Source organism: Perca fluviatilis, chromosome 9, assembly GCF_010015445.1.
Source record: "Perca fluviatilis chromosome 9, GENO_Pfluv_1.0, whole genome shotgun sequence".
Taxonomy (NCBI): Eukaryota; Metazoa; Chordata; class Actinopteri; order Perciformes; family Percidae; genus Perca; species Perca fluviatilis.
In genome coordinates, this window is record NC_053120.1 from 3,311,389 (window position 1) to 3,338,665 (window position 27,277).

The 27,277-nt window shown below is 40.5% G+C and overlaps 2 protein-coding genes across 2 annotated transcripts in view; both read left to right on the forward strand.

Moving 5' to 3' along the window:
• The window catches only part of LOC120565597 (zinc transporter 2-like), a gene marked incomplete in the record, with an annotated part of 356,424 nt that overhangs the window by 93,663 nt on the left and 235,484 nt on the right, over nt 1-27,277 (forward strand).
• Nucleotides 26,444-27,277, forward strand: part of LOC120565455 (multiple PDZ domain protein-like) — a 10,385-nt gene continuing 9,551 nt past the window's right edge. Inside the window, exon 1 of the mRNA XM_039811258.1 lies at nt 26,444-26,531. The gene's annotated coding sequence lies outside the window, so the exon portion shown is untranslated. The remainder of the gene's footprint in view (nt 26,532-27,277) is intronic.

Consider the following 27,277-nt stretch of genomic DNA (forward strand, 5'->3'; position numbering starts at 1 on the left):
TTCAAAAAAAACTTGTTATGAATGAAAATGATCACATGTACATTATTGGGACAACAAACAATAATAATAACATTAGAAAGCTACAACATAATAAAAAGAGAAAGATTCTGCACAGTGCCTGCTAGTTCACTCCCCCTCTCTAAAATGCATTTAGTATAGCCAGTTAGAGATTGAGCAGGTAGGCCATAGCAATATACATAGCAACAACAAAGAATTCACAAAATGTAGTTTGTGAAAATATGTAAAAGGGATACTTACAAATATATTGGTGAAAGAAGCGTATTGTGTCTGATGGATGTCTGATGGATGTGTGGCTGAGCAGTTTATAATGGCTAGACAGCTGAGGTAGCTGTTAAACAGGGTACGGATAATTACTCCAAGTTCCTGTAGTTCCTGGCCAGTTGGCAATAGAATTCCTTCCATCAAAAAATATTTTTTTAATGTCATCATATGTAAGATGTATTGATTTACAGTAGCCTGACAGCATGTGGTAATTAACTAGGGAGGGGTAATTGCTGCATTGTTGCATGGAATTGTTGCAATGTCCTAATTATACTCTATAACTTGGTTCAAAAGTTCAGAGTCATAGATTAAGCAAAGTATATAGATAATGTATGTAGGTTAAGAACAACATAACAGAGGCACACAACACAGCGCGGCCTAACTGTGTTTTATACCTCCGGGTCTGGAACAGCATGACTGGAGGCATTATATTTTGGGGGGTTCTCTGTCCATTTATCCATCCGTCCATCCGTCCATTCATCTGTCCATCCCATTCTCGTAAATGTGATATCTAAATAACGCCTTGAGGGATTTACTTCAAATTTGGCACAAACGTCCACTTAGACTCATGGATGAACTGAATACATTTTGGTGGTCGTAGGTCAATGCCACTGTGACCTCACAAAAACATGTTTTTGGCCATGACTCAAGTGTTACTACCTTAATTATGACATAATTTCACATAACAACAAGTGTCTTATAGGAAAAAATGATGAAGTGATGACACTTTATATCCAGAAGATCAAAGGTCAACCTCACTGTGACACAATGTTCTACAAAAATGTGTGTCTGGCCTTTATCGAGCATCATAACTCTGGAACAGAAGGGGAGATTGTAATCATATGTAGTATTTAGTCGGATACTGAAATGGTGACACTAATCTTAAAACTGTGGTGATTGTATAGATCTTCTGTGCTACCGGGTTAATATGTGCACTCAAGAAAATAATTCATTGGATGAACATGATTTTATCATGCCACCTATATTCCATCTTAACAAACCAAGTTAAGTCAACTAACCATCATCATGTTATTTCAACACAGCATACATGTGTTGGTTAAACATAATATCAGTATTTGCATTCAACTAATTTACATCTTGTTGAATATATATGTTTGTTCTTAGTTAATTTAGTTAAATCAATTTAAGTGTATTCTACATTGGTCAAATAATTCAGTAGAACAAAATTTCACCTTCAACAAATCAACTCATATAAGGTTTGTCAGTTATAGTAATGTCAGTGTTGTTGAATGAAGTGATGTCAATCTTGCTGGTTTAATTAGTGTTGTTTTCATTCTTAAGACAAGAATGTATTGTATATGACCAAACATGCATACAAAATTACAACATGCAAATCCATTTTACATTTTTATTTATGCAACATTGGGCTTTATAAAACATTTTGCCTGCATTACACACGTAGCGAGTAGTCTTCTGTTACACTCACTGTCCAACTAGATAAAAGAAAGTTCTATGGCATTCATTGTTTGTGTATGATCACAAAAAGTTTAGACTGAGCCTCATGCGACAATGATAGCAATACTATCACATCCAGTACAAGGATAGTACAGCTGTTAAAACATTAAAATGTAACACACACTGGTAACAACATACTGGTATGGGATCAGTACTTGGTCAATTCAGACACTGATCGGTACTTGGCCGATTCAGATACCCAAACTTGTGTATCAGCCAATACCAAGGTCAAGGTCAAAGTCAAGGTAACTTTATTTATACCCGAAGGTAGATTTGGCTTAAAACGTCTTAAAACTGTAAGCCAAATCTACCTTCGGGTATAAATAAAGTTACCTTGAACTTGACCTTGGTATTGGCTGATACACAAGTTTGGGTATCTGAATCGGCAAGAAAAAAAGATTGCGTCAGAACATTTCTAAACTTTATTACAGATGGAATACTCGACACACTACACGAGCTTCGCCCGCCCGCTATCGATACCAGCGATGTTGCATCTGGCCGGTAGGGACATCATCAGCTACGCTAGCCGGCCACCTGTTCCATCCATCCTGCTTGCAAGTGTCCGCTCATTAGACAACAGACTGGATTACCTCCAACGTCAACGAAACTCCCAACGCGAGTTCAGAGACTGCTGTGTTTTTGTTGTTGTGGAAATATTGCTGTACTGGACTATCCAGCTACCAGGTCTGCTGCTCTGTCACCGGGTAAGACTAGTGGAGGTGGGCTGTGTTAACATGGACTGCCTGGTGCAGAAATTGGGTGCTTTTATCCAACTAACCGGTAACTGCTGGTGGAGTTTGTGTTAAATGCCGACCAGTCTACATTCCACGCAAATTTACAGCTGTTTATACTCGGTGTTTACACCAAACGCTAATGCTAGTAGCTATGTGTTAGCTGAACTTTACAGAGCATATAATGTGTGTGCACTAAATGTAGCCTGTTTCGTATGTCGTTTTTATACAAGGTCGTTTTTATATATTTTAAATGTGTAACACCACTTGAGCCACGGTGAAACGTTTTTTTGTGTCTATGGTTGAAATGACAATAAAACACACTTGTTGAGTTGATCGTCTCACTGTCTGTCTGGCTTGGGAGTAGAGCTAAAGCTGCAAAGCAAGTGCATTCTGGGATTTGGTGTCTTTCATCCACATGAGCCAAAAACACATTTTCTGGCTTTTCTCAGCCTAGAAGCCATGTAGACAAGAACCAGTTAGATATGAATTACCAGTAAATTTGATCAATTCCTTTTTTTAATTTTCAAAAGATAGCAAGCTCTTATAATACTTATACTCATATTTCGCCCGTCCAAGAGCCTTGCTCTGTACGAGGTTACTACCTAAAAGGAAGTTTTTTTCTCACCACTCAAGGATACTACCTAAAAGGAAGTTTTTTCTCACCACTCAAGATTACTACCTAAAAGAAAGTTTTTCCGCGCGACTGTTGCACTAAATGCTTGCTCTTGGTGGAATTATTGGAATTGTTGGTTCTTTGTAAATTATAGAATGTGGTCTAGACCTACTCTACTCCATCCTATGGTCCTGAATATGATTAGATACCTCTTTAACTAATGAACTACTAACTCATTATGGCCAGCAGAACTTGCTCTAATCTGCTCTACGGAGAAACAACAGGTCTTTTTGTTGTGGCCGAAAGTGTTTTCAGTCCAAGCAGGAAGTGCACAGGTGTAATTAATAGCATTGCTAATAGCCCCATACCAGAGCTGGCCTAGTTTCAGTGTTATTTTCTAGTGAAAACTGGCTTAGCATACTGTCATCATCACTACTATTAGTTACACCTGTGAGTTTCCTGATATGACAGAAATGATTACTGTGTGTTGTTTGTAAATTAAGATCGTGGCCAGCAGATGTGTTTTTATTTTTGAAATGTTCAATAATATACCGTACTACTAACTAGCTTTGCCCTCAACCTGCCTGTGTTCCCCCTAAACAACTTTTTTTTTAACTGGCTGCGTTTCTCTGACATCACTGACCGAAATATAAAACTTATCAGTAAGAAATGAAATTTAAAAATGTTGTAAAAATGCAGCTGGCTAAACAAACATGTTTACCGTATTTCCTCAAATAAAAGCCGGGGCTTTTATTTACCTGAACAGCAGAAGGTACCAGGCTTGTATTTGAAGCAGGCTTTTATTAGAGGCAGGCCTTTATTAGGGCCCGAGCGCCAACAGCAGCGAAGGCCCTACTGAAACTGAAGGAATTATTATTTTCTGCAAAGTAATTGCCTTTTTGAGGGGCTTATCATATTTAAAAACTCACCAAATTTGGTGGTAGCATCAAGTCCGGTGAACAAAAATTGCTCGCTAGCTCCCCCTAGAAAGTAAAAAAATTGAGCCCCTGCAGTGCGTTTAACGTAGACTCACGAAACTTGGTACACATATGTAACATGTCAAGATGTACAAAAAACTTCATTAGAGCCATACCCTAAACCCAACAGGAAGTCCGCCATTTTGAATTCAAAGTTCGAAATTAGTGAGATTTTGGCCATTTCCACATGTCGTACTTTGGCCGTGGCAGGCGGCCATTTTGTGCGTTTCGCCGCCGAAACAGGAAGTGGGTGTAACTCGAGTGTACGTTGTCCGATTACCTCGAAACTTTTCAGGATTCATAAGAGTCCAACCCTGAGGACAAATAAAGGCCGATATTTACTTAAAGTCATAGCGCCCCCTAGTGGCAACAGGAAGTAGGCCTAAAAGTCAAGGTGCTATACTTTAACGAACTCCTCCTAGAGATTTCATCCGATGGACTCCAAACTTGGTCTGCACGATCCCAACACCTTAACGATGAAAAGTTATTAAAAGAAAAACTTTTCGTCAGACGGTGTGGGCGTGGCGTGGCGGCCATTTTGAGTGTTTAGCGATGAACAAAGAAGTTGTTGTAACTTGAGTGGACGTTGTCGTATCTGCCCGAAATTTCTCACGATTGACAAGGGTCCAGGCCTGAGGACACCTACAGGCCAAAATTGACTTTTGGTGATAGCGCCCCCCTCTGGCAACAGGAAATGCGCCTTATATGAGAAACATCATCCGATTTACATGAAACTCTGAATGTGTGGTCTACATGTGATACTGAGCAGCCCCCTATAATATGACCACGCCCACTTACTCAGGCCACGCCCCCTTTCATAACATTTGAACCGTTTAAGGTAAGTCTTGTGTGAGGTATCATTGAACTCAGCAGAGACTTCCTTTTTAATTGGTGATGGTTTGACCCGCCCCTCTTATGCATTAGCCACGCCCCTTTTCACAGCTAATGAACCGTATGACGTAGAGTCTTGTGTGAGCTATCGTTGAACTCGGCGGGGAGTTCCCTTTTCATTGTTGACGATTTGCAGTGTGTGAGTGCCGAGCAAATGCACGGTCGCAAGGAGCGGCGTCCGCCGGTAACCCCGACACGCGCAGAGGCGCGAGGGCCCGTCCATCGCTGCTCGCAGCTTTAATTTCTAATTCCATCTGTTTGATAAGTATAATTATTTTAAATAAACTGTTTTAAATAAAAAACCATAGCGTTCCAGTAGATAGAGATCATTCATTTTTTAAGAAACATTTGCAAAAATATCACCATATACAACAACAGCCAGAAGGGCGACAAAGCAATTTGGGTCAGAATGAATCAAACACCCCCACTGGTCAGTTTGAACCCTGTAAATGTACCAGGTATTTATTTCAAATACAGGTACTACGATATTGCTGGTAGATTACAATAAGAGCATCCAGTAGTTACACCAGTATCTGAGTAACGTTACAGATACTAGCTAGCTTTGTTTCTAGCTCCAGGCTAACGTGTTTCCTCCCACCTCCAGCTAGCTAGCCGTGCTCTGCTCTGATTGGCTGATCTTGTCAGCTTATCCTCCTGTTTCTTCCAGTCTCAGATTCTCCTGGGGTCAATGTCGAAACGTCACGCAGCTTTTTCACCCGAGTTTTCCTCCGCATACTTTAAAACTCTTTTCGTTTTGTTGTTGAAAAGTCCGTCACTAGCACCAGAGCCCGTCTTTCTCTGCTAGCACTAAATGAGCCCCGTGTTACATCCAGTGTAGCTACTGCCATCTACTGGCACCTGTAGGTTACTGCACACTACACCTGGCTGAGTTACACATACAGCCGCACAGGACAATAATCCAGAAAAACAAAAAAAAGCCCCAAAAAAAAGCATGAATATATTGTTGAATCTGTTAAATTAAATAGGTGGACATATACATTACAATGAATTTGAATTTTATTTTGACTTAATGTTATATGAAAGGCATTTAGGAGATTATCCACACTATTTTTTCAGAGGCCCGGCTTTTAATTGACTCCCGGTTTTTATTTGAGGAAATACGGTAATTAGGCAGCTTTCTGTCTGAGATATGGCTTGGACCCAAGTGCAGAAATTTGAGGAGGAAACAGCAGTAGAAATAATAATAATTTAATGAGAACACAAAGAGTCTTACAAACATGAGCAGGTGAGTAATCCTGAAAAACAGGAACAAGGAAGGAACGGGGAAAAAATCCAGGAACATATCAGACAAAGAAAGCACAGAGTGCCAAGTGTCAATTAAATGGGCATCAAGGAAGTCAGAACACACACACACACACACACACAGACACACACACAGTTGTATCTGTATTGTAAACGAATGCATGTAAAGATGACAGTTTGAACTCTCAAGCAACATTCTTCTTGATGTGGCAGACTTTGCAGTATGCTGTTGTTTGGTATAAATCTATTTAAGTTCCACTGGAACCACACCTACTGTATATGTAAGCATAGGTGAGCTGAAGGTGTTTTAGGATACACAGATGATTTTGTCATGCTCTGATATTGTTGCATATTAAAACAAATATAAGCTCTACAATCTGCTCACCTATGCTTACATATACGTGTGGTTCCAGTGGCCTTAAATTGATTTTTACCAAACAACAGCATACTGCAAAGTCACAATACCTTACCCATTGTGACAGACTGTTTTGGTCAATTACGGTGATTGTGAAGTCTTCGGTATGGAACAAGCACAACTACCTTCATCTGCTTCATTGTTTTATACAACTAATTTGCAATCTGAAAAAAGTATGGCTGATGTGTTGTCACCAAGAAGAAGCAGGGGAATGTCTAATTTCATAGCCACAATCTACATTTACATTTGCACTGCCCACTCAGCAATAAACCTGATGATTAGAGAAGACTACAGGAAAACTCTCTCTATTGGTGCCTGACTCTCACTGTTATTAAAGCTGCCACTTATTTTGCTTATTGGTCTTATTGGTCAGTAGTTAAATGACAGCGAGCAGCAGCGCTGGTTGCTATGGTGCTCATAGGGCTCAGTAAGGGAGTGGAGACAACATCTTTCACAGGTCAACAAGTTATTCAATTGAGATTATACATCTCAAATTACTTCTTTAATTCAATTACTGTGAGTCCAGTCTGCCAAATATTGTTATCACCTGAGAGAAAAATCTCGAAGTCAAACACATTGATTATACGTTTCAATTATATGTGACACAGAGCAGGTTAGAAAAATGGCACTGTCTTCCTCCTTCCAGAAATTTCTTGTCATACTGTAGTTCGTAGAGCCAAATATATACTGTATATATATATATATATATATAAATATATATATATATATTTATATCCGGTCGATTATATAGTAATCGCCACAACGCTGCAATTTCATAATAACATGTCTGTCCATTTTCCTACATTTTGAGCTGAAATGATGTATGAAAAGTGAAAATTGCGGCGGACAGAGCAATTTGTTGAGATCATTTTCAGTGGATGATACAGCCCCTTCCCACTATAGGTGTGATCTCATACACTCAAGCTCTCTCTCTATATACTGTATATATATATATATATATATATATATATATATATATATATATATATACAGTTCATCTTACAATGCAGTAAGTGGCTCTGAAGTCAAGTCAAGTCAGCTTTATTGTCAGCTGTGCTATACATGCATGACATACAGCACAAATGAAATTTCAGTCCTCTCGGACCCACGGTGCAAAATGCAATACAAATAAATAAGTTTTGATGAATAAAAAAGACATAGAATAGACCATCAACAATTTAACATTATATACAAAATAAACAATCAACAATCAACAAGACGTAAAATCAACAATCAGACTCACAATCACAATCAAGGCACGTGGTATTTTTTTTTGACAAAAATAAAAAGGGTAAATAAAAAAATATTAAAATATTTAAACAGGTGAGGTAGAGCAGTGTAGTGCAATACATAAACAAACAGGGGAAGTGAAATGTGCAGTCCCTGAGTTCAGAGTGTATGAGAGTGTGTGGTGGAAGTTTCTTTTGCAGCACGGGGGATTTCAGAGTTTAGTAAATTGAAACAAATAAGACAGACTGAGACTAAAACCAAGTTGGTTTTTTGTATTTTATTGGAAAAGATATATTTGCAAAAATAGGAGCAACATGATTTCACAAAGGCCGCGGCCCAGTGTGGAGTCAGTTTCTCAAATGAGTGAACAGAACACCAGGCTTATATGCATCTTCAGAGTGACAGCACACACGACTTGGATTATTATGACGCTACAGTTCTTACAGGCAATCTGATACACATGAAGAAAATCAGTAAAAACACAAGAGACATCTCGGAGCCATTGCCTCCTCCTCCCTGTAACGATAGTTTTAGGGTGACCTTGTAGCCCCTATCTGTTCAGACAAACAGTGCTCACATTATTTTCCAGACTGGACGTCTCAGCAGTTAGAATCAAAATCTGCATGTGGGAAATGAGATCAACTCTTTCAGCATTTGTGAGAGAAGTAAAGTACCAATTAAACATAAAAAATATAAGGAATTAGGCTTAAATGTAATTTTCCCATTACAAGTGTATGAGTGGTGTTGGGGGGGTGCAGTCCTAGTCTGTGGCAGGGGGCAGAGGGGGCAGGATGGGCAGAGGAGTAAGTGAGGAGGGAGGGAGTGACGGTAGAGCAGGGAGGGAGTTGAGTCTCCTGACAGACTGGTGAAAAAAACTGTCTTTGAGCCTGCTGGATTTTGCAAGTGTATCTCGCTGCAGCCATCAAGCCCCGCCCAAGTCAGCCATTTTTCTTTGCTTACTTGCTTATTATATTTAAAAACTTTAAAACAACAAATAAGAACTCTGAACATTTACAATTCACACCTCTTTAATGTAAAACTCTTTAATGTAAATTTCATGCACCCCTTTTTCGTGTATGTATGTATGAATTTAATGTTTTCAATGTGTTTATGTATCTGTACTTGAATAATAACGTTTTTTGAAAAAACAAAAAAAGACAGCCTGGTAGTTTCACATTAGATAGACACTGACGATGTAGGCTAAACACAAACGACATTTTATGCAACAGTTTTTATGTAGTTACTGTGTAGTTACTGTGTACTTTTCGTTAATTTTATTTCCGATTTTGATATTTCATTTCATTTAGCCCTCAAATGTACAATGGTGTGTTGTTTCGTTATGGACTTTCCTATTAACAGCAAGAATTCAATCTTCATTACAACCAAATGTACAAAGGGGCGATTTTGCTTTATTAACAGGTGAACCAGAAGTATATGGTGAAACTCAAAAAGTTAGAATATCGTGCAAAAGTTAATTTATTTCAGTAATTCAACATAAAAGGTAAAACTAATTTATTATATAGACTTATTACATGCAAAGTGAGATATTTCAAGCCTTTATTTTTTATAATGTTCATGATTATGGCTTACAGTTTATGAAAACCCTCAGAAAATTATAATGTTGTGAAAAGGTCCAATATTGTAGGCTCAAAGTGTCCCACTCTAATAAGCTAATTAATCCAAAACACCTGCAAAGGGTTCCTGAGTCTTTAAATGGTCTCTCAGTCTGGTTCAGTAGGATTCACAATCATGCAAGATGCTCCTCAGATATTACCTGCACAGAAACACACCTAATCTAAGTATTTCAAAGGGTCGAACACACATACAGACAGATGTCTAGCTAGCTACAGTAAAATCGCTACGTGATTACCGCTGTATCCGAGGGTTGAAGATGCATTTTAACGGGGTAGTGCAAGTTGCTGCTGTGGTTTAGCTGAAGCTAACGCAGCCTGAGCTTTCACGTTACAATATAAAAGGTGTTGACCGTTGACTTAGCTGGCACGCAAACAGTTAATTTACATGTCTACGAGCATGTTAGCAAACTACACCAAGAGACAAATACCGAGAAATATTGATAGAAAGAAGGGGAAACTAGTACTTCCATACTTTTTAGCATTGGCTAATTAGCAAACTCCCTGTCATTAAATGTTAGCTTCCGAGCTAGTTAGCCCCAGAAGTGCAAGAAAACAAGGCTTTCACCGGAGTAGTCTTACATTATTTCCGAACCACTCTTTTCGTTTCAAAATAGGAAATCAAATGAACGAAAAAGTACACAGGCCCAATTACACTTCACTGTTGTTGCATGAAATGTCGTTTGTGTTTAGCCTCCATATCTGTTTCTATCACCTAATGTGAAACAAGAGGCTTCGCTACCAGGCTGTCTTGGTCCGTTCGAGTGTATGGGGAGTGACGTAGGCAAAAGAAAATGACTGACTTGGATGTGGGCGGGGCTTGATGTCAAGCCGCACGCTGCAGCGAGATGCTCCTCGGATTTTGCCCGGAGACTGCGCAGTCTCCTCCCTGATGGCAGCAGGCTGAAGGGGGGGTGGGGTCACCTGCATTCCTGGTTGCTTTGCTGGTGAAAATGTACAGTAGATATCTGTATTTTAAAAAGAAATTATTTGTAGAATAACTTTTTTACTGTAATTTCACGGTAAGTGTTTGGCAACTTTTGCTGCCAGACTTTTAACCATTTTTTTCACGATTGTTTTTTAACGTTGCTTTATATTAAATTTAAGGTTTAACTGTAAAAAAACAGAAAGATGCCTCAATTTTACACACTGTAAAATTATGTTTTTCTTTAGTCTTTTTACATAAAATTCAATGTAATTTAACTTTCAAGACCATTAAGCAATGTAATTATCCTGCTGGTTTGTCACGCAATGCACTCCTCTGGTTCAATTCTTATCTCCATAACAGAAAACAATGTGTTATGATACAAGGATGCAAATCCGATATATTAATTCAGAAACGAGGTGTCCCTCAAGGTTCAACTCTTGGTCTACTTCTCTTTTCTATTTTTGTTAATGACCTTCCATTAATCTGCTCTGAATGTTGTGTTCAACTTTATGCAGATGATACAGTATTACACACTCTAAAACCAATTTATTACAAATTGAATCAGCTCTGCAGTCTGACTTTGATAGCCTACAACATTGGCTCAGAAGAAATAAATTATTACTTAACAAAACCAAATCTCACATTATGATTTTTGGAACTCCACAGACAATCAAATCCAAATTAAAAGGTCACACTTGTGTAATTACATGTTCTGATGGTAGTTCGCTGCAAAAAGCTGAACACACCAAATACCTCGGACTTTGGCTAGACTCTGATCTCTCATTTAAGTATCATATTGATTATATTTTAAAAAGAATCAATTTTTGTATTGGTGTTCTCTACCGATCTTAAACAGCTTATGGTACCCTTCTCCTCTACCTATCACTTGAGACACTCTACACAACTTTTTTTTTCTGTCCCTGCTGTACGTTTCTCAACAGCTAAGAAAGCCTTTAGCTTTAAAACCCCCTCAGATTGGAATAATCTACCTGTAAATATTCGGTCCATTCTATCTCTCCAGTTCCTTTAAAATGCCCTGTTCTCTTATTATAGTACCAACTGTACCTGTCTTTTACCCTCTATAAATCTATAACGCCATAATATCTCTTCTAATATTATGAGTATTATTCAGTTTCACTTTCACTTTTACTTTGCCACAAACTTGATTATTTATTTTTTTACTTATTATTTTTCTTTTATTTTTTTGTTTTCTGCTTGTTTTTGTTGTCTGTTTCTGTTTTACTTTTGTGTCTAATTATGATTGTACTGTATATTCAATTATTGTTAAGGACCCCTTCGAAAACGAGATGGTGCATCTCAAGGGGTTACTCCTAATAAAGACATTTTCAACATAAATCAGGGGGCGGGGGTCCCCCAGTAAATTTTGAGGGTAACAGACTTAAAAGAGAACTCCGGGCAATCTTTACGTTAATCCTGATCGCTATACCTATGTGAGTACTGTCTATAGAAAAAAAAAAACGAGCCGAATCGGTGCTAGCAACACGGAGCTAATACAGCTAATGCCCAGAGCTCCCAGTCAGCTAAAACGGCAGTTATGGGGGCATAAGATAAAGAGTGCCTTTGTGCCTCTTAACAGACACAAAATCCAATTAAAATGTCTGTGCAACATGAACAGGGCCCTTACACAACAAGATGCGTTTAGCAACTTAGCCATTGTTTAAATTCACCTACCCTGTTAGCTGCTAGCTGCCATCTGGGATGAGTGAGTGTGTTCAGCCAGGCTCCGGTAATAATCATCACGCAGCAGTTCCGTGTGTATTTGTAGCATATATATCCATTTTGTGTGTGATCTATCTGGCGTTGGTGAGTAGAAGTCTTGTCAATGTCAATCGTTGTGCTTTCCCTAGCTGGGCTAGCAGACTCGGCCGGCGTCCCTGCTTCTGCTTCCTCCCCACCCTTCTGGCTTCACGCGGCCGACAATAATCCAGCAAGAGCCCGCTGGTCTGGTGGATGTCCTCCAGAAGACCGTAAAAGCCTTCGCGGCGAAAATGGTATTTTAGTTCACCCTCAAAAATAGGTAAGTGAGCACTGTAGTGATAAATTCCTGCATTCAGATACATTTTTAGGCACCAATTTATGTTAAAAACGTCTATATTTATGGCAAGGAAATCACAAAATTCTGGTGGCAGGCAACAATTCAAAATACAAAATACAGTGCCTTAAGAAAGTATTCGGCCCCCTTGAACGTTTCGACCTTTTGCCACATTTCAGGCCTCAAACATCAAGATATAAAACTGTAATTTTTTGTGAAGAATCAACAACAAGTGGGACACAATCATGAAGTGGAACGAAATTTATTGGATATTTCAAACCTTTTAAACAAATAAAAAACTGAAATATTGGCGTGCAAAATTATTCAGCCCCCTTAAGTTAATACTTTGTAGCGCCACCTTTTGCTGCGATTACAGCTGTAAGTCGCTTGGGGGTATGTCTCTATCAGTTTTGCACATCGAGAGCTGACATTTTTGCCCATTCCTCCTTGCAAAACAGCTCGAGCTCAGTGAGGTTGGATGGAGAGCGTTTGTGAACAGCAGTTTTCAGTTCTTTCCACAGATTCTCGATTGGATTCAGGTCTGGACTTTGGCTTGGCCATTCTAACACCTGGATATGTTTATTTGTGAACCATTCCATTGTAGATTTTGCTTTATGTTTTGGATCATTGTCTTGTTGGAAGACAAATCTCCGCCCAGTCTCAGGTTTGTTGCAGACTCCACAGGTTTTCTTCCAGAATGGTCCTGTATTTGGCTCCATCCATCTTCCCATCAATTTTAACCATCTTCCCTGTCCCTGCTGAAGAAAAGCAGGCCCAAACCATGATGCTGCCACCACCATGTTTGACAGTGGGGATGGTGTGTTCAGGGTGATGAGCTGTGTTGCTTTTCACCAAACATAACGTTTTGCATTGTTGCCACAAAGTTTGATTTTGGTTTCATCTGACCAGAGCACCTTCTTCCACATGTTTGGTGTGTCTCCCAGGTGGCTTTTGGCAAACTTTAAAAACGACACTTTTTATGGATATCTTTAAGAAATGGCTTTCTTCTTGCCACTCTTCCATAAAGGCCAGATTTGTGCAGTATACGACTGATTGGTTGTCCTATGGACAGAGTCTCCCACCTCAGCTGTAGATCTCTGCAGTTCATCCAGAGTGATCATGGGCCTCTTGGCTGCATCCCTGATCAGTCTTCTCATGTATTAGCTAGTTTAAAGGTTGACGGGCGGGCTCGTCTAGATTTGTAGTGGTCTGATACTCCTTCCATTTCAATATTATCGCTTGCACAGTGCTCCTTGGGATGTTTAAAGCTTGGGAAATCTTTTTGTATCCAAATCCGGCTTTAAACTTCTCCACAACAGTATCTCGGACCTGCCTGGTGTGTTCCTTGTTCTTCATGATGCTCTCTGCGCTTTAAACGGACCTCTGAGACTATCACAGAGCAGGTGCATTTATACGGAGACTTGATTACACACAGCTGGATTCTATTTATCATCATTAGTCATTTAGGTCAACATTGGATCATTCAGAGATCCTCACTGAACTTCTGGAGAGAGTTTGCTGCACTGAAAGTAAAGGGGCTGAATAATTTTGCACGCCCTCTTTTTCAGTTTTTTATTTGTTAAAAAAGTTTGAAATAGCCAATGAATTTCGTTCCACTTCATAATTGGGACCCACTTGTTGTTGATTCTTCACAAAAAATTACAGTTTTATATCTTTATGTTTGAGGCCTGAAATGTGGCAAAAGGTCGAAACGTTCAAGGGGGCCGAATACTTTCGCAAGGCACTGTAAGTGTGTGTGTCTGTGTGTCTCTGTCTGTGTGTGTTTGTGTGCTTGTCTCTGTCTGTGAATGTGTGTGTGCGTGTGTGTGTGTTTCTCTGTCTGTGAATGTGTGTGTGCGTGTGTGCATGTGCGTGTGTGTGTGTGTGTGTGTGTGTGTGCGTGTGCATGTGTGTGTGTTCTTGTTTAACTATATTCGTTGGGCCCAAAAACCGGGAGTCCAGTATACTTGTGGGGTCCCGACAGCTTTGTGGGGCCAAAATGCTGGACCCCACAAGTTTAAAGGGCTGTTTGAGGGTTAAGACTTGGTTTTAGGACTAGGGTTAGAATTAGGTTATGGTTAGGGTGAGGGTAAGGGTTAAGGTTAGGCATTTAGTTGTGATGGTTAAGGTTAGGGTAAGGGGCTAGGGAATGCATTATGTCAATGACGGGTCCCCACAAAGATAGTGCCACAAACCTGTGTGTGTGTGTGTGTGTGTTAGATAAAATGTATAATTAAAGGTGTGCAGTAACTGGAGCATCATGACTCAGCGTTTGCCTTCATGCTGAGTCATGCTGTCACTCTGTTATGATGCACTCTGTCGGTGAACAGTAGAGAACAACATCAAATATTACATTTCTTCACTTTAAATAGTCCAGTGTGTGTATGTGTACATCTGTCTGTCTGTGTACGTGTGTGTGTGTGTATGTGTACATCTGTTTTTATAACACATAAAGAAACATTGATAAAAGAATGTTGAAAAAGCTTTTTTCTGACATTTTTGTGTGTGTGTGTGTGTGTGTGTGTGTGTGTTTTCTTGTTTAACAGTATTCGTGGGGTCCCATAACCGTGAGTTCAGTATACTTTTGGGGTCCCGACAGCGTTGTGGGGACAAAATGCTGGACCCCCCCCCAAATGGAAAGCCATCCAATGATGTTCAGACAGCGAATGGACGTACTGCTGGAAGGTATGGTTTGTAAGCTACTCTACCAGTAGATGTTCACAGTAAGGATCATCAGGTAACAGCGGCATCAGGTAGATTCTCCCCATGAGTAATGCTTGTTTGTGTGCACGCTTGATTGTCGCGATCAAACACAGTCCATAGAAGTTGCCAATGTTACCAATTACAACGGGTGTGGTTGTTTAGATTTTACAAAAACAGTTTGGTGTTAACCTGCACAGCATCTTCGACCTGCTGCCATCTTGGCAAACATAGATGCGCACACACACACACACACACACACACACACACACACACACACACATACACACACAGACACACACATAGACACACACACACGCACACACACATATACACACACACACACACACACATATACACACACACACATGCACACACAGACACACACACACACACACATAGACACACACACACACAGACACACACACACACACGCACACACACACACACACACACACATAGACACGCACACACACACACACATGCACACACAGACACACACACACACACAAATATACACACACACACGCACACACACACACACACACACACACACACACACACACACACACACACACAACACACATGGACACACAGACACACACAAAAACACACACAGACACACACACAGCACACAAACACACACAAACACAGACACATAAAACACACACACAATAAAGAGCAGCTGCTGATGAGGGTTGGTGTAGAGCGTATATGAGCTGAGTGGTGTCAGTGTTTGTCGACCTCGGAGCAGAATGGCTGCAGTCACCCTATGAACCTGGGAGTCCAGTGTGGGGTGCACTGTTTGTCAGCGGGTCGGGAATCTGGAATGTCGGCATGTGGAGTTTGGGGGCGAGCGGCGCTGCGCCAGCAAGGTGACTGGAAGCCGGCATGTTTGCAGAGCTGCCAGTGAATGGAGCAGCCACGATGACAACAAACCACGGTCATGTTCCATCCACAGCAAGTAACGAGATTATGCCTGTTTCTATAATAATGCCACAAAATGTTAAAAGCCGCACCACAGATGACTGTTCAATCAACATAAAAACTAATGAACACGATATGACTGTCAACAGATGCTACAGGAAACTGCTAAATCCAGCAATCAGAAAAGTGTTTCAGACAGTTAATAACTCTAGATTAATATGGGACCCTAAAGCTAAGCCAAAAGGTATATTATATGGACATTTAAACATTCGCAGCATCAAGTCAAAAAGTGACCAAGTCCAACATCTTCTTCCTGAATCTAATCTTGATTTTCTTTGCCTGTCTGAAACCTGGCTACATGAATATTCACCCTCAGTAGTTTTATCAGTACCAGTTTATATACAGTCACAGACACAGAGACACACACACACACACACACACACACAGAAAGACACAGACCCGCCCCCACCCTATCCCCACTCTCTCTTATCTCTGCTTGTTTCCTCTCCTCTCTGAAAAATGTGTGAAGACACGTCAGCCTCTGTGGTTTTAGACTTGTGTAAAGGATGTTGATTACTGGATAGAGAGCTGATGCTGCAAAGTTTCTTCTGATGATGAGATAAAAAAGTCCTGTTTGATGAAAAAATAAAAAGATCAGCAGCTGATGAGTGTTGGTGTAGAGCGTATATGAGCTGAGTGGTGTCAGTGTTTGTCGACCTCGGAGCAGAATGGCTGCAGTCACAGAGCTCTCCTTCCTGCTGTTTGCTCTCATCAACTACATCCATGCACAAGAACGGATCATCATCAGAGAGAAAGGAGACTCTTACACCTTCAACCTCCCCAGGAACACCACCTCCTGCCTGATCTCCAGATCTGTTGGTGAGGAGAAGCTTGTCCTGTGGAACACCTCTGACCTCTGGTCCAACAGCTCCTCAGTACCTGAAGACCTGAAACAACGACTTGTCAGCTCGGTGGAAAATACTTCTTACACCATCCTCCACCTGACCCATTCAGACTCCGGCCGGTACCGAGAGGAGTGTTGGACAGAGGGCAACATGACGCATGAGAACAACTTCACTATTACTGTTTGTACTTCAATAGATCGGAGAGTTATCAGAGCGAGACCAGGAGAAACAGTGGACCTGCCATGTGAGGGAGCAGCTAATAATCTGGATATCCAGTGGCTCAAACGGGACTCTAGATATGAGCAAGAAACATGGAGCAGAGTTCTTGGGGACAAGACGACATCAGTGATGAACAATGTTAGAAGAAAATACCAAGTGGTGACAAACACAACAGACTTTACAGAGTACAACTGTCTGGTGATGAACCAACAGCAGTGTGTTAGCAGTCACACTGTATGGTTTAGACTATTTCTGTCTGAGATAATCTACCGCACAGTGGGAGAGACCGCTGTGTTGCCGTGCACTATCACTGACTCCACTGACGAACAGCCCCCACGTTGGTCTAAACGGTACTCCACTGACCTAGATCTACACAACCAAAAAACACCTTCAGTAGACCAAAACTACTCGTTGCTGTTTTCATCTCTAACGTTAAAACACTCAGGTCGGTACATCTGTAAAGCCTTTATGAGAGAGCAACATCATCAGCTGGTTGTGTGTCCCAAATTTGGCCCCCCTGCTGTAGAGCTCTTCTCGGAGGGAGAAGATGTCACTCTCAGATGCAGAGATTGGGGAAAGGGTCATGGTTGGTTTATCAAGTCTAACCGAACAGAGGGAAGAATCTTTAATCTAGATTCTGATCAGAGCCTGAGCAGAGTGAGCTGGTACTATAATAATGGGAGCCTGGTTATTTCTAACATCTCAGTGGGAGATGCAGGGGAGTACTGGTGTGCAGTTATTGACAAAGATTATGAGTGTGTGTCAAGAGAGAGAACTGTGTTAGTGTACTTTGGAGCCCTTTGGGATTTACTCCACCTTCTTCAAAGTGCGATGCTCAGTGCTCAGTGTCCTGCTGCTGATGCTCTGTGCTGCTGTAGTCGCTGTGAACCTGAGGACACGGAGAGGAGCGCAGCTTTCAGCTCACACACACACTTAATATGCATATGATCATTTCATCATTGGCTTTAATACAGCCTGGTATACACTGGCTTTATGTATACTTTAAAACAAGGGATGGGACACATTCATGCAGAAAATGTTAGAAGTGAAGCTTTGATCCTGACAGGGTGGAGATGTTCCCTTATAGTCTGTACTAGTATGTTGTGTATTTATATATATTGATATATAATATATTAAGCTAGTTGGTATTTTCTTGACTGTGTCTGTGTGTCTCTATGTGTGTGTTTGTGTGTGTCTGTGTGTGTGAGTGTGTGTGTGTCTCTGTGAGTGTGTGTGTGTTTGTGTGTGTCTGTGTGTGCGTGTCTGTGCGTGTGTATGTGTGTGTGTGTGTGTGTGTGTGTGTCTGTGTGTGTGCGAGTATATGTGTGTATGTGTGTGTGTGTGTGTGTGTATGTATGTATGTGTTCCAGATGTTTTATTTTAAATCTAAAGATTATGTGATGTTTTATATTGTATATGAAAGAATATGAATTGTCTTTAATGCATTTATAATAGTTGTATCTTGCAGTGTTATAAACTTGTTATTATATCTTGGTCTATATCTATAATCTATCATCTGTATAATAAACATTATTAATAAACAGTAAAACTGTTGTGATTGTGATTTCTGATTAATTATTATAAGCAACATATCTCTCGTTCTGTAAAATGTTTCTTCTGTTAACTTTCAGTAAGTAAAGTTGATTTCTAGAGCACATTTAATCACACATTAATCTGACCAAAGTGCTGAATAAAAGAACATTAAAATTTAAATATGAAAACCCAAAAAGAAGATCCCAACACCAACAACAAGCAGCAGTTCCCAAACCCAGAATGATAGACATGATGAGACCAGACTGAGAGATTAGAGAGTTATAATGGGTCTTTATCCCAGATATAAAAACAGAAATGGAGGGAGCACATCTGATATGTGAAGGCAGCAGCTTCCACCATCGTGGAGCAGCAACTGGAAAGGCTCTGTCCATATTTGGTAGTTTGCAGATGATCTGTATCTGTGTTTTATTATAAAGTCAATGAAATAAAAGGTGTTCTACTTTGTCTCAGCTACAGCTCTGAGTCTCTCCCTCTGCTCCCGTTTACCTCAGCACTGAGTCTCACTTCATGTCCCGCCCACAACACTATCTGGTTGGTAGATGTTAGACGAGTAACAGCCAATCATCACTCACCATGACATGCAGCAGCCTCAAGCAGAAGGTTCTCCTACTCTGGTGGAGATGGTCTTGCTCCGGGCGAGTCCCCATGAACACACGCTCACTCCCTCACTCACACACACACACACAGACACACACATAACCCCCCTCCCTTATCTCTGGATAAAGTGTGAAGACACGTCAGCCTCTGTGGTTTTAGACTCCTGTAAAGTTTCCTCGATGATGAAATAAAGAAGTAATGTTTATTAAAAACAGGAAACGAGAACCTGCTGATGAGGGTTGTCATGGTGATCTGACTGCCACATCCTGTGTGGAGTTATCAGCCTACGCAGGGACGTCAACAGAGAGGCTGTTGCTCTAATCTGGAAAAAAGGCAATAGAGCAGAATCTAAATGAAGTCAAATCATCATCATCATATATATATATATATTTGTATATATATATATATATATATATATATATATATATATATATATATATATATATATATATACAGTGCTTTATGAAGTATTCGCCCCTTGAACGTTTCGACATTTTGCCACATTTCAGGCCTCAAAAATAAAGATATAAAACTGTAATTTTTTGTGAAGAATCAACAACAAGTGGGTCCCAATTATGAAGTGGAACGAAATTCATTGGCTATTTCAAACTTTTTAACAAATAAAAACTGAAAAAGTGGGCGGCAAAATTATTCAGCCCCTTTACTTTCAGTGCAGCAAACTCTCTCCAGAAGTTCAGTGAGGATCTCTGAATGATCCAATGTTGACCTAAATGACTAATGATGATAAATAGAATCCAGCTGTGTGTAATCAAGTCTCCGTATAAATGCACCTGCTCTGTGATAGTCTCAGATATCCGTGTAAAGCGCAGAGAGCATCATGAAGAACAAGGAACACACCAGGCAGGTCCGAGATACTGTTGTGGAGAAGTTTAAAGCCGGATTTGGCACAAAAAGATTTCCCAAGCTTTAAACATCCCAAGGAGCACTGTGCAGCGATAATATTGAAATGGAAGGAGTATCAGACCACTACAAATCTACGAAGACCCGCGTCCCTCTCAAACTTTTCAGCTCATACAATGAGAAGACTGATCAGAGATGCAGCCAAGAGGCCCATGATCACTCTGGATGAACTGCAGAGATCTACAGCTGAGGTGGGAGACTCTGTCCATAGGACAACAATCAGTCGTATACTGCACAAATCTGGCCGTTATGGAAGAGTGGCAAGAAGAAAGCCATTTCTTAAAGATATCCATAAAAGTGTCGGTTTAAAGTTTGCCAAAAGCCACCTGGGAGACACACCAAACATGTGGAAGAAGGTGCTGTGGTCAGATCAAACCAAAATCGAACTTTTGGCAACAATGCAAAACGTTATGTTTGGCGTAAAAGCAACACAGCTCATCACCCTGAACACACCATCCCCACTGTCAAACATGGGGGTGGCAGCATCATGGTTTGGGCCTGCTTTTCTTCAGCAGGGACAGGGAAGATGGTTAAAATTGATGGGAAGATGGATGGAGCCAAATACAGGACCATTCTGGAAGAAAACCTGATGGAGTCTGCAAAAGACCTGAGACTGGGACGGAGATTTGTCTTCCAACAAGACAATGATCCAAAACATAAAGCAAAATCTACAATGGAATGGTTCACAAATAAACATATCCAGGTGTTATAATGGCCAAGTCAAAGTCCAGACCTGAATCCAATCGAGAATCTGTGGAAAGAACTGAAAACTGCTGTTCACAAACGCGCTCCATCCAACCCCACTGAGCTCGAGCTGTTTTGCAAGGAGGAATGGGCAAAAATGTCATTTCTCGATGTGCAAAACTGATAGAGACATACCCCAAAGCGATCTTACAGCTGTAATCACAGCAAAAGGTGGCGGCTACAAAGTATTAACTTAGGGGGGGCTGAATAATTTAGCACGCCCAATATTTCAGTTTTTATTTGTTTAAAAGGTTTGAAATATCCAATAATTTCTTCCACTTCATGATTGTGTCCCACTTTGTTGTTGATTCTTCACAAAGAATTACAGTTTTATATCTTTATGTTTGAGGCCTGAAATGTGGCAAAAGCGAAAAAGTTCAAAGCCGGAATATTTTCGCAAGGCACTGTATATATACAGTGCCTTGCGAATATAAAAACTGAAATATTGGGCTGCAAAATTATTCAGCCCCCTTGTTAATACTGTAGCGCCACCTTTGCTGCGATTACAGCTGTAAGTCGCTAGGTATGTCTATCAGTTTTGCACATCGAGACTGACATTTTGCCCATTCCTCCTTGCAAAACAGCCTCTCGGACTCAGTGAGGTTGGATGGAGAGCGCTTAGAACAGCAGTTTTCAGTTCTTCCACAGATTCTCGATTGATTCAGGTCTGACTTTGACTTGGCCATTCTAACACCTGGATATGTTTATTTTGAACCATTCCATTGTAGATTTTGCTTTATGTTTTGATCATTGTCTTGTTGGAAGACAAATCTCCGTCCACTCTCAGGTTTTGCAGACTCCATCGGTTTTCTTCCAGAATGGTCCTGTATTTGGCTCCATCCATCTTCCCATCAATTTTAACCATCTTCCGTCCCTGCTGAAGATCAGGCCCAAACCATGATGCTGCACCACCATGTTTGACAGTGGGGATGGTGTGTTCAGGGTGATGAGCTGTGTTGTTTGCCAACATACGTTTTGCATTGTTGCCAAAAGCGTTTTGTTTGACCACAGCACCTTCTTCCACATGTTTGGTGTGTCTCCCGGTGGCTTTTGCAAACTTTAACCACACTTTATGGATATCTTTAAGAAATGGTTCTTCTTGCCACTCTTCCATGGCCGATTTGTGCATATACTGTTGTTGTCATGGCAGGTTCCACCCAGCTGTAGATTGCAGTTCCAAGGATAGCCTTGGCTGTTCTGGTTCTCTTGTTGGCTGGTTAGAGAGGTCTTCAGTTTGTAGTGGTCTGTATCCTTCATTCTATTATCGCTTTGCACAGTGCTCCTTGGATGTTTAAAGCTTGGGAAATCTTTTGTATCCAACCGCTTTAACTCTCCACAACGTATCTCGCCTGCCTGGTGTTTTGTTCTGATGCTCTTTACGGCCTCTGGGACTATCCGGCAGGCTTTATATCGAGACTTGTTACCACGCTGATTTATTATCATCATAGTTTGGTACATTGTATTCGAGACTGAATTGGAGGGGCACTGGGCTGATAATTCATCATTTATTGTTAAATTGAATAGCATATTTTCCACTTCATAATTGGGCCCACTTGTTGTTGATTTTCACAAAAACAGTTTTATCTTATGTTTGGCCTGGGCAAAGCGAGCAACAAACTCGCAAGGCACTGTATGTATACTGGGATCCACTTGGTTTTCATCATCACTGTCTCAGCAGAGCAGAAGACACCTCTTGCAAATGTGTTAACACTTTCTCATTGGATTGACACATTTGCCTTTTGCAGAACAGTTAACACGGATGTCATTCAAGCACTCCAAACTCCCTTATTTTATCTATAGTAACCAAACAGAAACCATCTGTTCCTAACTATTAGACACTACCTACATCAGTATGAAATCACTGAAGCACCTGTTTCACACTCCTTCACACAAATCTTCAATTAGCAGTCAGTCTGCAGGGTTGCATGTGGCCCCATCGTCAAGACACAGGAGACTGAGTATCTCTGATCTATCATCTGTATAATAAACTTTAACAATAAAACTGTTTTTATGGTGATTTCTGATTAATTATTATAAGCAACATATCTGTCTGTAAAATGTTTATGTTAACTTTCAGTAAGTAAAGTTTATTTCTAGAGCACATTTAAACACACATTACAGTTTTTCTCAATTGCTTAAACACATTTGCCCACTCTGACATCACATTTTCAAAACAGTTAACACACAGGATAAAACTGAAGCTCAATGGCCAAAATGATTCATTTTGTTAGCAAAATGCTCTAACACTCACAAAACATTAAAAGCATGCAACACAAGCAAATATTTCCATCAAACACCACAACTTGTGGTCAAATTAATTTATTCTTTCAATCAATCATTACACAATGGACAACAAAATACAGCCATCAATATGAAATATGACACTTTACAAACTCAAATGCATACTGAAAAAAAAGAAAAAAAAGCTACCAAAGGAAACTTATGGGTGGAAATACCTTTAAAAAAAAAAAAAGATATTTTATCTTTCACATTTAGTCCATTCGTTCTTGACAATTATGCCACAGGTTGTCATCAACATCGCATTGAATGTTTTCCCTTGCAATTCACCGAGGGAAATACCTCCTTGCATGGTGCATGGCAGTCCTCTGCACCTATTGCCAGGCAACCAGCATTCATTGCCTCCAGGAGAGGGCATCTGCTCATATGGCCAGTGATCATACACCTTCCACCTCCAAGAAGAGTAGAACTCCTCAATTGGGTTCAGAAAAGGGGAGTATGCAGGAATGCACCATATCTACAATGGCAGACTCCTGTTCAATACTAAATATCTTTCCTCTGCCACCAGTGTGTGGTAATGTGTGGATCCTATAAAATAAAAGCAAAAAGCATGTCAAAATTGACATTACTGTATGACAGTCACATAAATGGGATTGATAAAACATCTGCATTACTTTAGACACAGTTTGTTCTGCTAACAGGGCAATACAGTAAAGCTGAAATACACAGTGGTATACATTACAGTAACACTGTGAATTACCTGTTCCCATTCCGAAAAAGCCTGACAATAGATGCCACAGTGCTCCGAGTCAGAATGGGCTGAACCCTTTGTCCAGCCTCTCTAAAGGACAAGCCATGATTGATGACATGGTCAATAATTGTTGCCCGAATTTCATTTGAAAATTGAGCTCGATTTTGTCCTCTTGCTGCTGCAGCTCCTCCACCACGCATACGGGCTCCTCTTCCTCTGGCCCCTCTGCCATGGCCTCTTACTCTATGGCCTCTTTGATCCATGCTTGCAAATAGCAACACAGAGGTGGCATCTTTTATAGATGGATGAGGACTGATTGCTGATTGAAAAGTTGTGCAAATGAGTTTCACACAGGTGCATAGAGTTTTCTAATTATGCAAGTATTTTCTATCAGCTGTGAATAGATGTTTTCCTTTTGTTCACCACAGTGAATCCAATAGAGTTCGGGGTCTTTCAATGAGATCTGAATGAAAAATGTGTGAAACAAATGAAAAAGTGTTAAAACATTTGCAAGAGAAGACTACTGCTGTGCTAATAATGCTAAATGAAAATGCTAAAAAAAGTTTGTAATTTCTGTATTGGTGTTCGGTGCTAGTGTTTTTACTCTCAGTGTGTTCTGACTGACAGTGTGTGTCTCAGTGTGTGTTGTTCTGAGTGTTTCCCTGCACTGAGCCTGTTCTGAGACGTGTGTGAAGAGTTGTGTTGCAGGAGATGTGAACTGTTTAGTTCAGGTGACTGTTGGTACTGCAGACTGTAGTTAGAGTTTTGCACATGCGGCTTCAGTTGTGCCCACTGTTGTTTAGCAATCAAAAAAAGCTGTAACACTTACGCTGCCTCAGCCTTCAGTTTCCTCCTCCTGCTCTGTTCTGTCGACTCTAAATGGAGTCTCAACTGACTGAACAGTGTTGCTCCTCCCCTCTCCATTTACAGGAAATCACATGAGTTTATCTGAGTGGGAGTGTCTTTGTGTGTGAGTGTGTTCACACAGATCAGCTTTTTAACTCTCCTGCTGCTAGTGAAGCTGCCACCAAACACACCAAATAACTGATAATATTCAGCATTTAGAGGCAAATTTTCACTCACTACACATTGGCATAACGTGCTTTAGTCATTTAGACGTAAAATTGTAAAGTACTGTCTAACAGTTGTAATAGCATGTAAAATATTTTAAACAATATGATTAATTACGTTTTTATAGCCTAAACTTTCAGTCATTTTTTATTTAATTAATTGTATTCAGGGTAGGATTTGTTATTTAAAAAAACGTGTTCTGTATTTTTTGTAATAAAGTCTGTAGCTATATTTATACTTTTATATTTTATTGTAGTCAGTATCTCTTCTTCTCCTAAAACGTGTTTCGGGGTGAATTTTCCACACATGACTCAACATGAGAACACCAATGTACATGAAGAATTACAGTATGTAACTTCAGGTGACACTGATGGGATTTGGTACACTGATGGGCCTTAGTATTGCTTTCAACTCATTATTTGTTTATTTGTTTATTTATTGAGGATCCCATTAGCTGAAAGTCTATGCAATCAGCTAGTGTCCCTGGGGTCCATTCTACAAAAAATGACATTACATTACAACAACAATATACACATTTCAATCATAACAAAATCGCATATACACATTTCATATCTATACATACATACACCAACACATACATACATACAATCTAGTTTCCATTCATAGTAGACTGAATATTGATACAATATTAAAGGTATTGTATAGGATTTTCTTTTTCCGGGTGGATCATCAAAATAATTGGTCCTCCTAGTTGTCAATCAGTCTGGTGATATGTATAATGTATACCGCCGTGACGGCACATCCCCGGTAGTTTCGCTTCGCTAAGTGCACTTCAGGCGTATGTGTGTGGTGAGCTACGGTTTCAGCCGCTCACGGAAGTCGCCTTCAAGACAAGAGTGTTTTTGGGAGACCATTTCACATGCCAGCCTAGCGCTTAAAAGCACAGGTTGGCTTCCCACTGATGCCCTCAGCCCAAGTTTCGTACCGACAGGTAAAGTTTGGCATGCTATTTGGAGAAATCCTTTAAATCACTGCTACCAAAAGTTGATGTAGCTAAGCTATGATTAGCGCATGCTAGCCCCGGCAGAAGTCAATTAATCACAAGACACACGGTAAACATCTCAATTTGTGAAAGTGCAAATCTTCTTTTGAAAGTAGGCTTGTATGAGCTATGCCGATAGCAATTGTAAACAGTGCACTCTCGCACATCGCGACAGGGTGATTATTTACATGGAGTCTGGTGGAGTTTGGTGATGGTGATTTCGGGGCTGTTTCTTGTTAAACTAAAAGGATCTTACTCTTTACCTGTAAGTTTTAATTAGTGACCGGTTAAGTGTGATTTATTTCTCTGTGTGTTCTGCAGTGTGCTCGAGGTCCGGTTCTGTTGGAGCTCGGACGGCTCAAAGCTGCATCCTGGATCTCATCCAGACGCAACTCACAGGGAAGCCAGGTGTGTGTGTGTTTGTCTCTGTGTGTGTTTGTGTGTCACTTTGTGTGTGTGTGTGTGTGTTTGTTTGTCTCTGTGTGTGTTTGTGTGTCACTTTGTGTGTGTGTGTGTGTGTTTGTTTGTCTCTGTGTGTGAATGTGTGTGTTTGTGTGTCACTTTGTGTGTGTGCGTGTGTGTCTGTGTATGTATGTGCTACGATGATGTGTGTGTGTGTTGTGTTTGTCTCTGTGTGTGTGATGTGTGTGTTTTTGTGTGTGTTTGTCTCTGTGTTTGAGTGTGTGTGTGTGTGTGTGTTGTGGTGTGTGTCTGTGTGTGTGTTCGTGTGTGTGTGTGTGTAGTGTGTATATGTTGTTCGTGTGTGTGTCTGTGTGTGTGTGTGTATGTGTGTGTGTGTGTGTGTGTTTGTCTCTGTGTGTGTGTATGATGTGCGTGCGTGTGTTTGTCTCTGTGTGTGAATGTGTGCATGTGTGTGTGTGTGTTTGTCTCTGTGTGTGAGTGTGTGTGTGTGTTTGTGTGTCACTTTGTGTGTGTGTGTGTGTTTGTGTGTCACTTTGTGTGTGTGTGTGTGCGTGTGTGTGCGCGTGTCTGTGCGTGTGTCTCTGTGTGTGTGTGTGTGTGTGTGTATGTATCTGTGTGTGTCTGTGTGTGTGTGTATCTGTGTGTCTCTGTGTCTCTGTGTGCGTGTGTGTGTGTGTGTGTGCGCGTGTCTGTGCGTGTGTCTCTGTGTGTGTGTGTGTGTGTGTGTGTGT